General features: G+C 48.7%; 1 long non-coding RNA gene across 1 annotated transcript; it reads right to left on the bottom strand.

Annotated features, from left to right (window-relative positions):
• Positions 1–1,583: 1,583 nt before the first annotated feature.
• Positions 1,584–16,227, bottom strand: LOC116889855. The gene is made up of 2 exons (XR_004386516.1): positions 16,084–16,227; positions 1,584–1,943 (listed from the first exon to the last, which is right to left on the bottom strand). It is a non-coding gene; the product is annotated as an uncharacterized LOC116889855 (long non-coding RNA).
• Positions 16,228–16,835: the final 608 nt, after the last annotated feature.

The following is a 16,835-nucleotide window of genomic DNA, read 5'->3' on the forward strand; positions in this document are numbered from 1 at the left end:
CATTTTGTTATGTCTACTTATTTCCTTTGTGTGTGTAGTGTGTAGGTTCATGTGTGGAGGTCAGCTGATAACTTGGAGTCAGTTCTTGCCTACCAAATGGTTCCTAGACGTGGAGCTCAGGTCATCAGTCTTGGCTCCAAGCACCTTTAACTGCTGAGCCCTCTCGCCAGTCCTGTTCCGCCAACCCACCCCCACCTCCTTTATTCACCTAAATGTGTTGAGTCCCTCCCAACCCAGGCTATGGGAGACCCTGTCCCAAAGAAGGAAGTTTGAAGGACCTGTTTTGTTATTTTGTTTTGAAGTCATTCCTCCCCAACATGGCCAAATCCATGGATTAAACCATCCCTGTGACACCATCACCTCAGGAACAGGCCTCCCGACCACGTTCAGGTCTGGAGACATCTCCCACAACTCTCTCATTTATGCAGGCACAGCGAGACCTGACATTTTTATGTGGGTTCTGAGGTCTTCCATGTTTGCACTGAGCCACATCCCAGGAGTTCCTAGGTGTCTGGTTGGTCTAGGTCAACCCACTCACCAAAGATCCATATGTGTCACAGGCTACACTCAACTTGGTGCTGTTTCAAGTCAGAAGAGAGGATACTTGGAAAGTGCTCTGGTCTCCCTGCCGCTGCCTCTCTTGTCTCTGTCTCTGTGTCTGTCTTCCCACTGCCTGGTCAGGGGCTTGGTCCCCCACACCGGCATTCTAGAGGACCTGATCACTCAGATTTTACGGGTGGAGCCTGGAGAACCTCAAGAATCATAGATGCTGGTTGCAGGAGCTCCTGGTCGGGATATGCATGAGAGTCTCAGGCAGAATCACAACTGATACCTGCAAAGGCCAGTGGTCTCCACGCTACCCTCACCATACCCCACCTCCAACATTCCCGCTTGGTAATAGCAGCTATATGGTGGAGAAATCCTCAGAAATCCTGCTCAGTATGGAGGCTTCTTCATAACGTTCCAAATTGTCACCCAGACCAAAGTCCCCACCCCAAACCCTGAGCAACACCTACCCGGCAAAGTCTCCATTCAACCTTCATCTTTCACAGTTCACCCTAGACGCAGCCACCCGGTGCCAGCAGTGAGGTCAGGTTCACAGCACTGATCTCACACACAGTGGAAGGACTGAGGCGGACCGTCCATCGGCCACCCCTCAGCGTTCCAAAGACAGTAATATTCACTGGAAAGCAACCATGTCCTTGAGTGTGGTAGCGTGGGGAAGCCTGCATTTATCTACAGTCTTTTTGAAGACAGGAAAGGACCCCAGAAAGAAATCCCGCAGATGTAAGCCTCGTGGGAAAGCCTTAAAGTCTTCAGATGTTTCAAATGCACATGAAATTCCACACACAGGAGCAATGGCATGGGGAAACCCTCCATTGGTCTTTGGTACTTTGTGGGTTCTTCCTTATTCCTCCCCTTCCCATTTACCAACTACCACTACATAAGGGAGGAAGAGGGATGGGGGGGGGGGCTGGATTTAATCCCTTTCTTCTTTGAGCACAACTACTAACAAACCACAACCAACCAACCCTCCTAACACTTCTGCCCCAGAGCCAATGATCATCAACCAACCACACTGCCTCTTGGAACCCTTGCATTTTATATGTTCTCCAAAAAGTGCCCAGAACCCCAAACATTACCCGATCACAGAGACTGTCCGGTGTACATGGTGTGGGGAAGCCTGAATGTGGGAAGGCAGTTCCTGCGGATTGAGCACATGGATGCAAAGTGGGTAGGAAGGTTGCCGACTTCCACATATCCACATACCCACCAGGCGGCACGTGCACACACTGCGGGGACTCCATATGGGCGCTTCCGCGTACCCTTACAGCAGCGCTGTCTTTTTGTCCACCCGCATGCACGTGGGAGACAAGGTCAGATCGGCAGTCTGGAGGACCTTCAGTTGCTCCTTTTCCTTACAGAGATGCATCAGAAAACACCTGTGAAACCCAAAGGTACATAGTGTGGGTCACCCTACAAAGGGACTCACATACAGTGTTCCAGAAGCCGCCTGACACAAGAGAAGCAGTCCTACTAGCGTTGAAGATGTTGTGGTGCTGGTGTGAGCAACTTTGTGTGTGTGTGTGTGTGTGTGTGTGTGTGTGTGTGTGTGTGTGTGTGTGTATGTGGTGTGCAAGGGATGGACCCCAGGGCTTTGCATGTGCTAAACCAACACCTCACAACTGGGCTACATTCCCAGCCTAAGGTGTATTTTTTATTCATGGGTGTGAGTATATGCACGCAGGCTCATGTGTGCAGGCGTGCTCACACCTGTGTGGGGCTATTTGCCTGTGCATATATATGCTAAGCCTGGAACAAAGTGTCCGGGTCCCCAGACTATTCTAGGCAGAACCTGGGCCTCACGTGCTTCTCAGCTAAGCTGGAAGCCAGCAAGTCCAGTGGTCTCCATGCAGCCACTCACTCAGAACCTGGGTTGCAGGCAGCACCAAAACATATTCATGGGTGCTGGGATCCAAACCCACATCTCACGGTCGAGCTCCCTTCAGCTTTAGCTGTCATCTCTGCAGCCTCCGAGCTGAACTCTTTATATGCAACTAGGTTGGATTATGCTCGGTTCGATGTCAACCTGTCACAAATTAAAGTCACCTGAGCAGAAGACACAGCTGAAGAGACACTCTGATTGCCTTCACCAGTGAGGAACAATGGCCCAGACAAGGTCTGTCAGGGGAAACACCATCCCACCTTCTGCTCCTGTGGCTGCTGCCCTCTGGCTGGTGGCAGTTATCATGGAATAGAGACCAGCGGCTCTCCAGGAACCTTCTGGGGCCAGACTGGTACTACTGAGGCACCACACCTTGTGGACTCAGTAACTACTGTTTGTTGTCCCCAGTGAGAGACGGCCATTGTGGGACTGCTGTGGTGCTGAGGCTCCAGCCTCAGTGGTGGGATCTGGTTCTCGGTGTCTCAGGTGGGCTTGTGCTGGTGTTGCTGTTTTAGAGATAACTCAGAGCAAGCACACGTGCATCCACACACGCGCATACACATTCTGTTTCCGTGGTGGCCCTGACCAAACCCTCAGTCTCTGTCCAGTGGCTATTAGTGACTATCTCGTGGGGCTGTTTGTACAATGACTGGTGGTATTTACTCATGACCTCAGAGTAGCAAATGTGGGAGTTCATCCGCTGCATTTTCTAGGTTTCCTACTGTGATTATTTTACTTATTGGGCAGAAGAACATATTGCTTTTCATTCAGAAAGTATCTGAAGTGCCAAATTATGCAAAACTTGAGGAGCAGTCTTGTGTAGATGGTCCCTTCTGGTATCCATTTGCTGTTTGGTGATGAAGTCGACAAATTCCTCCAGTCACCTATGTGATGATACATTTTTTTGTTTTTGTTAACTTGACACAAACCTAGAGCCATTAGGGAAGCATGGATTTCAGTTCACTTCTGGGTGACATTGCTCTGTGAGCTTTGAGGACCCAGCCAGGTGGCCACCTCTTGGGGAGCCTGAGAAGCAGCCACTGGGAAGTGTTCCTCCATGGTTCCCAGGAACTTGGGAAGAGGAGACACTCCAGGATGGATTTAGCCTTCTCAGCAGCAAAAGGATCAACTGAAGAGACAGATTGACTCCATGACAGGTTTCAAACTGGCAGCAGGTAATGGAATGTCCTTAGAGACACAGCAAGACAAAGCCCACCTACCCCGGGATTCCTCAACAACACTTTCCAGCCACCATGCCCTGGTAATGGTTCTAGAAAGCCTAGAGATAAAGTAAGACAAGGCCCACCTTCTCAGGATTCTTCTATGTGCTTTAAATCAGGCCTGAGAGCCCACTGCAGGGTCTCTCTATCTTGATAATGGGAGACCCCAGCGTGCTGGACTTCTGCACAATAAAACGCTCTTTGCGGTTACATACTATTTCAGTCTGGGGTGTCATTGGGGAATCATGGACCCAGACACAGCCTCTGAAGGAATGAACACCTAGCAGCTTTTCAGAAAAGGCTCTGTTAGCAAATCAATTTCCACATTTCAAACCTCTTATCAGATCTAGGCGTTGTCTGAAGGAACCATTAACTAAATAATTCCCAGGCAAGAGAGACTGACTGGCTTGCCAGGTGTGTCTCAGGACTAAGTTACACAAAGGCTGTGAGAATCCTTCAAGAAGAGCAACTCCACAGACCTCGGATAACAGTCAGTATTTACAAACGGGTACTTCAAAGCCTAGGAGCCATCACTCCGGAACTCACCATGAACAATGATGGCTCCCGTAAAGTTCTGCTACAGCTCTACAGACCAGACTGGCTTCAAACTCAGAGGTTCCCCCTGCCTCTGCCTACACCCCACCCACATGTCTGGGATTAAAGGTGTGTACCACCACCTGGGTCTTCTTTAGATATTGATGTGTTACTAAAATGTCTAATTGGATGGTGAATGCCTCATTATTTGAACGCTTCCCTTAGCTCTGATTCTTTTTTTTTTTTTTTTTTTTTTCCGGAGCTGGGGACTGAACCCAGGGCCTTGCGCTGCTAGGCAAGCGCTCTACCACTGAGCTAAACCCCCAACCTTAGCTCTGATTCTACCCAGACACCATGCCCCACTTTGTCTCTGGATGGCTCATTAAGCGTGCTGACCTACTCCTTCCTGAGTGCTAGTCCTGGGAGGATTTCTATTGCAACCTAAAGTACATAATCCCCAAATCTGTATCCAATAATAATGTTAGAAATTATGAGCACTTGGACCAGCAGGAGAGCTCAGTGCTTAAAGGGGCTATAGGATAATGTGCAAACATGGGGGTACCTTTGGAAGACCCATGCCACAATGTGCTGCTAAGAAATCATGCCGGGCAACAGATCTAGTGTGTGAGGTTTACTGGAGGGGAGGGAGAGTGAATGGCTGTCTCAGAGTGGAGACATGAGGGAGAGACAGAGACAGGCAGAGAGAATGAGAGACATGAAGGAGACAGAGCCAGAGAGAAACAGGAGAGCGATCTGGGGTAGCCAGAGCCCTTTGTGCACACACAGGGCACACCTAGAGCTCTTGGCAATAGGTGATGACATAGACTGACACTAGGTCGACGGAGGCAGGCCGGTGGAAGTGCCTAATCGCTAACCCTTGCTGCCAAGCCTGACAACCTGGGTTAGTTCCCTGGGAAGAGAGAACCAACTCCATAAGTTGCCCTCTGACCTCCACATGCATGCCATGCAACCGCACCCCTACCTAACTTACCGATTAGCCTAACAAACAAACAAACAAACAAGAGAGATATTTGTGGGCTAGGGAGATGGCTCAGCAGTTAAGAGCACTGGCTGCTCTTCCAGAGGTCCTGAGTTCAATTCCCAGCAACCACATGGTGGCTCACAACCATCTGTAATGGGATCTGATGCCCTCTTCTGGTGTGTCTGAAGACAGCTACAGTGTACTTATATATAATAAATAAATAAATCTTAAAAAAAGAAAAAGAAAGAAAGAAAAGGACATTCCAGAAAGGACACGAATTGCACCTGGATATGCCAACTGGAATTCCAGCCTTGAGAGGGTTGACAGGGAACTCAGCTTCATTGACAGACCCTAACCTGAAGACATGAGTGGAGAGAGATGGGAAATGAATCCAACACCCACCTCAGACACCATCTCGTGTCTCGGAATGGCCCCAAACTCACTGTGTAGGCAAGGATGACCTAGGACTCCTGCCTCTCTGCCTCCTCCTCTCCAGGGCTGGGATGGTGTCTGCACCGCAGGCCTGGTTGCTATGGAGCTGGGGAGAGAGCCCAGACATGCTGCCTGTTGGGCTACCATCCTCTCATGGCCCTTTGACATTACGGGAAATCCCTGCACCCTCTTCACTGGGACACTGGGAAACGTGCCCTGAAGACCCAACTGTCAGGAAAGCTGTGCTGCGGGGGACAAAGCAGATGCCACCCTGCTCTGCCAGGGCTGGCCTTACAGGCACAAAGAGATGCAAGAGTGGATGAAGGGCTTTCAGGTCTCCATGGCTTCAGAGAGTAGCCAAGGCTGGACCATGTGTGGCAGGGTCTGCATCCCTGAAGGAAGGCCCTGAGAGTCCATTGTGTCATCTTAGAAGGTGAAATTTAAGTAACAATAGAAATCCCAGGACCATATAGTATCTGCCCGGGAAGACTACAGTCAGGAAATAGAGCTGATCCACAAACCAGGACAAGCGCCCTGCAAGTAGTGGAGGTAGAGCAGTAGGACCACATAGCAGCTGCCCTACTGCTGTGAGGAGACACCGTGACCATGGCAACTCTTTTTTTTTTTTTCTTTTTTCTTTTTTTTGGAGCTGAGAACCGAACCCAGGGCTTTGCGCTTGCTAGGCAAGCGCTCTACCACTGAGCTAAATCCCCAACCCCGACCATGGCAACTCTTAAAAAAGGAAATATTTGGTTGGGGCTTGTAGGGAGAACATCAACTGTCAATAAAAAAGCAGATGGCCAATGAGCTGAGGCAGGAAATAAGAGGTGGAACACTGTTAAGAAGAGAGGATTCTGGGAAAAAGTAAGAGATAAAATAGAGATGGGCGGGGCGGGGGAGCCTGAGAGACATAAACCAGCAGACAGATAAACTCAGAGCTGAGAAGACTCCAAGAAAGGAGCAAACTGGACTGAAGAAAGTTAACTAACCAAGGGGGAGAGATACAACGGTTAAATGGTTGAATAAGTTAAGAGCTAGTCAGGGAATGAGCCAAAGCTTCTAACCTGGGCATTTAATAATAATTAGTTAGTTTCAGAATCGTCATTCCAGGAGCCAGGGTTGGAAAGGAAAACTTGTATTTTAAAAATTATTTTACCAGGGGCTTGCTTACAGTTTACAGGTATAGTGGTGCAGGATATTTGACCACACTGTGAGATTGTGTTATTTACTGGGGAAAAAGTGCTGCAGCTCAGCCCTAGCACACACCTTTAATCCAAGAGCATTCTGCTTGAAATCCTTTTGTAAACAGGGCTCAATAAAGTCAACCATAGGCCAAGAGATGGAGCAAGCAACTGTTGACAGGAAGTGAACATATGTTTATTAAGAAAAGAAAAACGGGGGGTTGGGGATTTAGCTCAGTGGTAGAGCGCTTGCCTAGCAAGCGCAAGGCCCTGGGTTCGGTCCCCAGCTCTGAAAAAAAGAAAAAAGAAAAAAAAAAAGAAAAGAAAAACGTAGAGAGTAAGAAGAATCAGAAGGACAGAGAGATGGACAGGAAGTACAAGGGAGGGATGTTCAGGTGGAAGGAGCTTTCCCCCATTTATTTATTTATTCATTCATTCATTCATTCATTCATTCATTCTACATCTGGATCACTGCCTCCCTCCCAGTGCCCCACACATACAGTCTCTCCCTCCATCCCCTCCCCTTCTCCTCTGAGGGGGTGGAGGCCCCCTGGGTATCTCCCCATCCCAGCACACCAAGTTTCTGCAGGGTTAGGCACATCCACTGCCACAGAGGCCAGACAAGGGAGTCCAGTTAAGGGAACGCAGTCCACAGAGGGGCAGCAGCATTAGGGACAGCCTCTGCTCCAGTTGTTGGGGGACCCACATGAAGACCAGGCTGCACATCTGCCACACATGTGCCAAGGCCTCTGTTCAGCCTGTGTGTGCTCCTTGGTTGGTGGCTCATGATTGAAATGGTGTGGCAGAAAGAGAATCTGTGTGGGATGTTGGCTGAGGAGGAAGGTCAGCTGGGTGCTTTCTCTCTCTCTCTCTCTCTGAGCTTGCATCTGACTCACAAATCCTCATTGGTAAAATTGAACAACTGAGATTTTATTTAAAAACAGCAGTTTAGTCCATGATAACCATGTCGAGAAGCAGACAGGCTTGGGATCCTGTATTCACAGGCAACAGGCAAAGGGAAACAACCCCAGTGACACACCCCCTAATCCTTCCCAAACAATTTCACTGAGGACCAAGTACTTAAATATATGAGCCTATGGGGGCTGATCTTGTTCAAACCAGCACAGACCACCTGAGCCTTTGCGAGCCCGGATGCTTCTGTCTGAGTTCCAGATGGGAGACATGGAGCTGTGGGATTGGGGTTTGTCCTGCTGAGCTCGTCTTCTTTGTTCTGATTATTCTTAGTTGTGACCCATTCCTTCCTCTAGGAATAGAAATAGTTATTCTGTGCTAATGTCTGTTACAAACACGTAGCTTGGTTTTATTTGTACTCACAACTAAGAGTTTGAGTTGTGAAATTTGGACCTTTAAAACCTCATTATTGACTTTATGTGTATTAATGTTTTGGTGCATATATCTATGCCTCATGTGACTTCAGTACTAACAGAGGTGAGAAGTGGACGTTAGAGTCTGTGGAACTGAAGCTGCCAATGTCTGTGAGCCACCATGTAGTGCTAGGATCTGAACCCACGTCCTCCACAAATGCAACGAGTAACTACTGAGCCATCTCTCCGGGCGGGCGCGCGCGCATACACGCACGCACGCACGCACACACACACACACCTGCCTTCTTGTACATAGAGTCTCACGTAGCCCAGGTTGGCCTTTGCTACACTGGAAGATTTTGACCTGCTTGAAATACATGAGAATTTGTCAAAATAAGAATACTGGTACTAGTTGTGGTAGCAGCAGTAATAATAATAATAATTAGTAGTAATAGTAATAATAATTGCCCAGGACCAACCTCTGCCAATTCAGAGTTCTCCAAAATGGGGTCATCTTATTGGATGGATGTGAAACCAGCCTCTCAGGCACTGATGCTGGGGCAAGCTGACAGGTGAGAGTCATTGCTGTGATGAAGCTGAGCTCAAAAACAGCTTGCAATTTCTCTCCCTCTCCTCCTCCCCCTCCCCTTCCTCTTTCCCTCCCCCAGCTATTCCCCTCCCTCCTCCCTCTCCCTCTCTGAGTTCATCTCAATCTTTTATTGGCTATACACTTCCTTGCTATGCAATAATACACAATTATTTTCCTCAAGTCCATTATATTCCAAAAAAAACCCCATGTAACTGTCACCAGAAAGCATAGTAACAGTAATCGGGGCTGTATAGCTGTCTCGTGGGGCAAGCATGGAAACATGAGTTCTGATCCCCGGCAACCACATAAAAGCCAGGTGTGGCTGTCAATACCTGTAAGCCCGGTGCTAGCAAAGATGTGTCCCTAGGGCTCAGTGGACAGTCAGCCTAAGTGAAGCCATGAGATTCAGGTTCAGGAAAAGACTTTGTCTCAAAAACTAAAGAGGGGCTGCCAAGAAGGCTCAGCAAATAGGAGGGCTTACTGCACACGTCTGAGGACTAGACTCTGCACCCTCAACGCCACACGAGGCCATGGGGGGGTGGAGACAGTAGGACTGCTGGAGCTTGCTGGCCGAGGGAGACTGTATAACCAGGGAACAAGGCTGGGTGTGAGTGACCAGGATACCAACGTCCTTTTTGGGTCTCAGTGCATACACAAGTGCACATCCCTCACATGCACACGTGTGAGTGTACACAAACACACAAAGGTGAAGAGCAAAGCAGCCATTGTTTTTCCCCCACCCCCATCCCCTAAAGCACCCACTGTTGACCTCTAGTCTCCATGGGCACACATATCCACATCCTCACGTGAACACTCATGCCTGTGATTACCGTCCCTGGAGCGCGTGCGCACACACGCACACACACACACACACACACACACACACACACACACACAGTTTATGAAGTCCCTCTGTGTATATGAGCAGAGTGACTCCAGGAACAAATCCATAGCAGGATGTGTGGCAGCTTGCTCTGACCACGTCGTAATGTAAGCACTTAAACAGATGCTGTCTGTGTAGTTCAGTGTTGGGTACTTGTATGGGGTGCATTTTCAGGTGTGTTTGGAAGTAGGTTAGGGAGGGGAAGGTTTACCCACACTGCTCACACAGCAAAGACTGGTTCCAAATGTGTCATGCAGTGTGACTCAGAATACCAGAAGGTTCTGCTCCACCCCTTGCTTCTAACAAGTGTATGATCTTCCACGTTCTCTGAGGGATGAATAGCAAGAGAAGGCTGTCCCACTGCGCTGACACATATGCGGTCGTCTAGGAAAGATGAGTGACAAAGGTTTTGCACACACACTGTACACTTGCAGAGTAGCTCTCCAGTGTGTGACCTCATGTGTCCTTTAAGTTATGAGAAGCTGAAGGCTCTCACACATGAGTCACATGCATGACTTTTCTCTGCTCTGTGACCTCTCCTGTGTTCCTTAAAGGAAGAGAAACGGAAAACTGTCCCACATTCCAGACATTTCAGGATCTTTGTCCTACGAGGACTCTGTACATTTTCTAAGATGTTTTTTCCAGTGTCCTCACACTCGCAGGCACTCTTCTCACCACCAGTCTCCACATTCGCATTAGCACAACAGGCTCTCTCACTGTCCTCTCCAGGATACAATGTGTCTTGTGAGGGGCAGTTTCTAGATCTCAGAGACCTGCCTGGACTTTGTGCCATCATTGGCTCCACCTACAGGACACAGCGGGACCCTCAGCCTGGCCAAAGCAGCCTTCTTCACAGTCTGTCCATAAAAGGACTGCCATTCACAGCAGGAAGAGTAGTTAAGGAGTCATTAGAGATTACAGTAGCTTCAATTCAATGTTCGGAATCTTGTTTAAGACCGTGTCCTGTGCTGGGCAGGCGTGGCACAGACACTTGGGAGGCAGAGATAGGCAGATCTCAAAGACTGGGAAGGCTGAAGATGCCTGTGTAGGCCCGAGCAAACAAATCCTCTGGTGGTGTGCTCAGCTGAATACGTTCCCGTTTTACCTGTACTGTCTCCTGTTTCAAGGCCCCAGGTTCAAGGAGGTGCTCTGGGTGCCCAGCCTGGTCTACAAAGCTTTATGTACGTTCCAAGTACACAAAATACTGTTACACGGAGAAACCCTGTGTGACCCTCAAAGACTCATGCCTTTGAATGCTTGGCCATAGGGAGTGGCACTGCTAGGAGGTGTAGCACTGCTGGAGTAGAAGTGGCCTTGTCGGGAAAAGTGTGTTACTCTGGAGGCAAGCTTTGAGCTCTTACGTGCTCAAACTACGAGGGCGTGGCACACAGTCCTTCTGCAGTCTATAGATCGAGATGGACAACTCTTGGCTCCTCTAAGCACCGCGTATGCTGCGATGCTTCCTGCTATGTTGAAAATTGGTTGAACCTCTGAACCTGTAAATTAAATGTTGTCCTTTGTAAGAGTTGCCTAGGTCATGTTGTCTGTTCACAGCAGTAAAATCCTAAGACAGACGTTGGTGTCAGGGGCTGAGGCGTTGCTGCTATCAGCCTGAACAAGCGTTTGAAGAGATGTAGCATTTGGGACTATGGACTAGGAAAGCAGTGGAACTCTAAGTGGGGTTTAAAGGGCCAACCAAGTAGGAATATGGAAGACATTGGTACTGAGGGTGATTTGAGCTGTGAGGGCCTGGCTCAAAGGGTTTCTGAGGAGAAAAATGTTACTATGTTGCCTAGAGATCATTCATGTGATACTTTGACTAAGAATGTGGCTGCTTTTGCCACTGTTGAAAAGCCTGCCTAAGGGGTTGGGGATTTAGCTCAGTGGTAGAGCGCTTGCCTAGTAAGCACAAGGCCCTGGGTTCGGTCCCCAGCTCTGAAAAAAAGAAAAAAAAAAAAGCCTGCCTAAGACTGGTGAAGAATTTTGGATTAGCTGTGTTGGCAAAGGAAATCTCAAAGCGACCTAGAACAGGCTGAGCTGTGCTGCACTCTTTTCTTCCTTTTTTTAAAGATTTATTTATTTATTATATATGAGTACACTGTAGCTGTCTTCAGACACACCAGAAGAGGGCATCAGATCTCATTACAGATGGTTGTGAGCCACCATGTGGTTGCTGGGAATTGAACTCAGGACCTCTGGAAGAGCAGTCAGTGCTCTTAACTGCTGAGCCATCTCTCCAGCCCTGTGCTGCACTCTTATGACGAGTGTTTTGATGGAAGGGCCAAGCTGACCAAGGGAAAATATAAAATGTGGAATAGCTCTACTCCACCTAGAAGTGGATCCAAGCAGAAAAACAGCCTAAAGATATTAAATGGAATTAAGGGAGTGTTGACCTCAGGGCAAGATCCCACTCAGCCAGGCTTCCATCTTGTGAAGGGGATTTAAGAAGACCTTGGGTCGGGGCTGGGGATTTAGCTCAGTGGTAGAGCGCTTACCTAGGAAGCGCAAGGCCCTGGGTTCGGTCCCCAGCTCTGAAAAAAAGAACCAAAAAAAAAAAAAAAGAAGAAGACCTTGGGTCCAGGCACAGTGGTGCTACTTCCCTTTAATCCTAGCACTCAGAAGATAGAGACATGCAAGTGTCTGAGTCTAAGGTCAGCCTGGTCTACAAAGCAAGTTCCAGGACAGCCAAGCTTACGCATTGAAGGAAACCATGGGAAACAGAAAGCTGGTGAAAAAGTAATTGAACAAGGGAGCCATTTTCCAGGCCAACAGGCAGTGCCTTGCCAGCTTCAGCCACATGGCTCTGGGTTTATACTCAAAAATAGAGAAAAGGAGGTTCCTCTGTGACTAAGGAAAGCTGATGAAACAGGCACTCGGCAGCGGTGTCATGGTGGAGGCCCAGGGAGGCCATTGTGTGAATATGTGAAGGTGAAGCCTGGATTGCCTTAGAGTCCCTCAGGCGTTAGAGATGCCAGGGCTGTGTAATTCTGCTGAGGGAAGCTGCACACAGGGAGTGGAACCAGCCTCCGAGAAAGAAGTGTGTTGCAGTGACAAAGGAGTTGGAGATCTGAAGAATGCTCCAATGTGGAGAGCTCTGGGCGCCACTTCAAGGATATGGGCAAGAATGTTTACACTGGGCTAGGACAAGGCTCAAGATGAATACGACTGAGGAATGTGCTCTTTCTATCTTGATCTTCTTGTTAAGTCCCTCAGTACAGTAATCACTGCGGGTTTGCCTTGGGCCTCAGGGATCGGAAACAGCTCCAACTTCATCTTGACCAAGAAATGGCAAAGTAGGCAAGAGAGACGGTAGGAGAGCCCTTGCCTGGCATACGTGTGGCTCTCAGTTCAATCTCAAATACAGAGAGCTAGAGAGAAAAAAGAAAGGGTGGGCAGAGAAGAAGAGAAAGAAGAAAGGGAGAGGGGAAGAAGAGAGGGATGGGGGAGAGAAGGGAGGAAGGAAAGAGGAGAGGAGAGGAGTAACTTGATTTAACCACTCTTTCTCCCACCATTTATCCCATTGGTTTCACTTCCTATCACTAGACAGGAGAGAAAGGAGAGAGGGAGAGGGGGAGAGGAGAGATCCCTGAATCTAATTTCTTTCTTCTTTGAGCACAACTGCTAACAAACCACATCCAATCCTCCGAAATGACGAACAACTACACAGCCCGTTCCCCAGGGTGTTATATATTGCCGAAGAGTCCCCGAATTCCAATTGTCACACAATCTCAGAAACTATCTGCAGCCACTAGAGCACGAGACAAATCGTAGTCAGCTGCTGGACAGTCTGAAGCAGCCCTATATCCTATATCTGGGGTTAAAACGAAAACATATTCTTATAATATTTGTTTAAAAAAAAAAAACAAAATTCCAGAATTCTCACTACAGATGGGAGAGGGGAAATGGAGCCAATACGGGATTTGCATTCCTGGACACAAAGCTTAGTGACCATGGAAGCTGTGGACGAAGGAAAGTCAAGTGTGGTGCCTTGGGAGTGAGACCAACCAATAAGACAGCTGCCACTGAGGCTCAAAGACCTGAGTTCCCTCCCTAGCATGGAGGACATGGGAGCATCGCTGGGTGTGACTTTCATTTTTTAAAATGTTTCTTTTTAGTGATGTTTTTTAAACGTTTTAACCTTTCTTGTAGCCCACCATGCACCAGAGGTAATGGGAGAGAAAGGAAACAGGTTAAGTGGACCTGTTTAGAAAGGTTCTTTGGGAGGTCCACATCATTAAAAAAAAAAAAAAAAAAAAAAACCAGAAAGGTTCTTCGGAGCAACTCCTATGAGGGGCTTAGGGGTGTGGTCAGGGGTGGACTACCTTCCTCTGATGGTGATGCTGAATGGAATGGTTTGCACCATTGTGCTCGTTACAATAACAGGGTCAAAAGAAGTCCTACACACTCTTGCCCTGGAAATGGCATTCCACAAGCAGACAATAGAAACCTGATCCCTTCCTACTAGACCCAGGACGGTCTGTCCCTTCTCCAAGTCCACATTCACAACCCTTTGTGTGACTGGATCACAAGTCTTCAGTGTTCACCTAGACCAGGTTTTCAATGGTCACACTCAGCACCTTGGACTCCTCCTGGCAACAGGCTGGTCAGTGTGTACTTCAAACCTCCTTCCCAGCCCTGTGTTACCCTTCCCACCGAAGGGAACCCCACCACCACCCCCAGACAGGGTCTCACTGTGAAGCCCTTGCTGTTCTGGAACTCACTCTATAGACCAGACTGGCCTCAAACTCAGAGATCCCCCTGTCTCTTCCTCCTAGGAAGTGCTGGGATTAAAGGTGTGTAACACCACCACCCAGCGAAGGAAATTCCTCTTACCTAAACTCTCAAGTGTAATGTACAAACCTTTTTGAACTCTTGTGTCCCTCACCCCATCACCTTTTTTTTTTTTTTTTGGTTCTTTTTTCCGGAGCTGGGGATCGAACCCAGGGCCTTGCGCTTCCTAGGCAAGCGCTCTACCACTGAGCTAAATCCCCAACCCCACCCCATCACCTTTGCTACATCAAACTCGCTTCTGTAGCTGGAAACCTGTCTCTAAGACTCAAGTCCCCTGGTCCCAATGTCCAATCCCTCCAGTAATTTATTTATTTGGGTTGCCCAGGCTGGCTCCAAACTCCTGGTAATCTACCACACACACACACACACACACACACACACACACACACACACACCCTCCGCCTCAGATTTCCTACTGCTGGGATGTTCTACACATCAGATTTTGCCCCGTGCTGCGAAGGTTTAGTCCAGTTTCCCATCCCCTCTATCAAACTCAGTGGCCTAGGAGCCAGTTCCTGGCTATAGTGATCAGGTCTCCTCCCCAAGGTACACTCTCCTTGCTGGAGTCATTGTGGAGAGGTTGATGGCTAGCTAGCACGATTGACTACCCTTTGCAGAGACCTGGTCTTTACAACTAGGTAACCTGGCGGCCATTCGGCTTTCCCTTCCCGACTGTCTAAAATTTAGCCACGGCCTTGAAGGGACTGAACAAGGCAGGTGGCCTGCAGGGTCAGATGTCAGCCTGTCCCCGGGTTGCCCATACACTGGAGGTACCTGTTCAGCAAGCAGGATGAGACTGGGTTGTGCATGGTCGCACACACCTCTCCCAGCACTCTGGAGGGTGAGGCAGGAGGATTAACGTTTATGCACAGTCCTGGAGGTGGAGGCAGGAGGATTAACGTTTACGCACAGTCTTACACACCTTTTCAGGACACACGGCTCACACCACACAGTACCTGTCTCTTAGGGTAATTTAAATTGCATGTAAGCTGGGGTCAGGGACAGTGGGAGAGAAAGACGCTGTCTGGCACCTGCAACACTGAGTTTGATCTCCAAACCTGCAAACAAGGTGCATGCACGCATGCGCGCCAGCAAAAATACAGAAGTGGGACTCAGCTGGTAAAGCACTTGGACCCGAGGCCCACCCTAGCACAAGGGAGCCAGGGTTACTTCCTGGGATGCCTGCACTGGGGCACCGGAGACAGGAAGGTCCCTGGTTTGAGACTGCCAGCCTTAGAAGCAAGTCGAAGGTCACAGTGAGACAGCTTATCTCAAAGGAAGAAAATGGTGGTGGTTCAGGGCTCCTGAGGACAGATATCCAGAGATACCGCTGGTCTCTACACAGGCACATTGGACATAGTTAAGAGCTTGTATTTGAGCAGAATTGGAGTTTAGATGACGGTACACACACACACACACACACACACACACACACACACACACACACACATTGGAAAGGCTCACTCACCAACCCTCGATATGATGACATACCATTTCTACAGAATCCGTACACATTCTCCTCCGAACTTTACATCTTTTCTTCACTTTGGGGCAGGGCACACAAAAAATGTGACTCCCAAGATCTTGAGGGAGACTTCTTCTACCGTGTGGGCCTGAACTTAGGGAGTCACTTTGACCGCAAAGACTAATCCACTGAGCCCCATTGCAGGCCTTTATTTTTCCAATATTCATTTATTTACTTATTTGCATGTTTCCAAGTAACATCTGCAGATATTCCTTATAACCGTTCAACACCGACTGTACGTGTACCTGCGTTCCAGGTACAGTGTCGAGTGAGGCGCATGGTTCCCATGGAAACGGCACGCGTCTCATCTCTCGGGTAGCCCTGCGGGGCCCACTAGTGTTGTCCTGCGTGGAAACTAATCCTACCTTGTACCCTAACCCAGATCACGACCTCCTGCAGACACACAAATTTTTAGCCTTTCCCTGCCCTTTCATCTCAGTACTAGACCTTGGGTCAAGATGGTGACTTTTCGGACCATAGATGTCGCCATCTTGACCAGCGGTAGCCGCGTACACGCGGCTCTGGGCTCTTTGGGCGAATGAGGAATTATTTTGGGTCAAGAGCGACAGCGACGGAGGCCGAGTCGTCGGAGAAACATATTTAGTTTATGTTTCTGGTATCTTACGATCGAGGTTAACATCCAGTTCCGACCATTCTCAGCATCCTGTTCCGGTTTCAGTCAACTTACAGTTTTCCGTACAAAGAACTTCCTTTTCTTTCCCACGAACCGGAAGTGAAAATGGATCTGGGCCAAGTGACTGGTGGAATATTGAAAATGGGCAGGACCATTCAAATCCTCCACTAGCCGATCCCAGAACCTCTGGTGCCCGCCTTTGCTCAAATGTGATTGGATAGTGGACAGCCCTTCTGAAGAAAATTCGCTCGGTGGGCGGGGTCTAGCGGATAATTCTCTAACTTGGGTCGGAT

Source organism: Rattus rattus, chromosome 1 (genome assembly GCF_011064425.1).
Source record: "Rattus rattus isolate New Zealand chromosome 1, Rrattus_CSIRO_v1, whole genome shotgun sequence".
Classification (NCBI taxonomy): domain Eukaryota; kingdom Metazoa; phylum Chordata; class Mammalia; order Rodentia; family Muridae; genus Rattus; species Rattus rattus.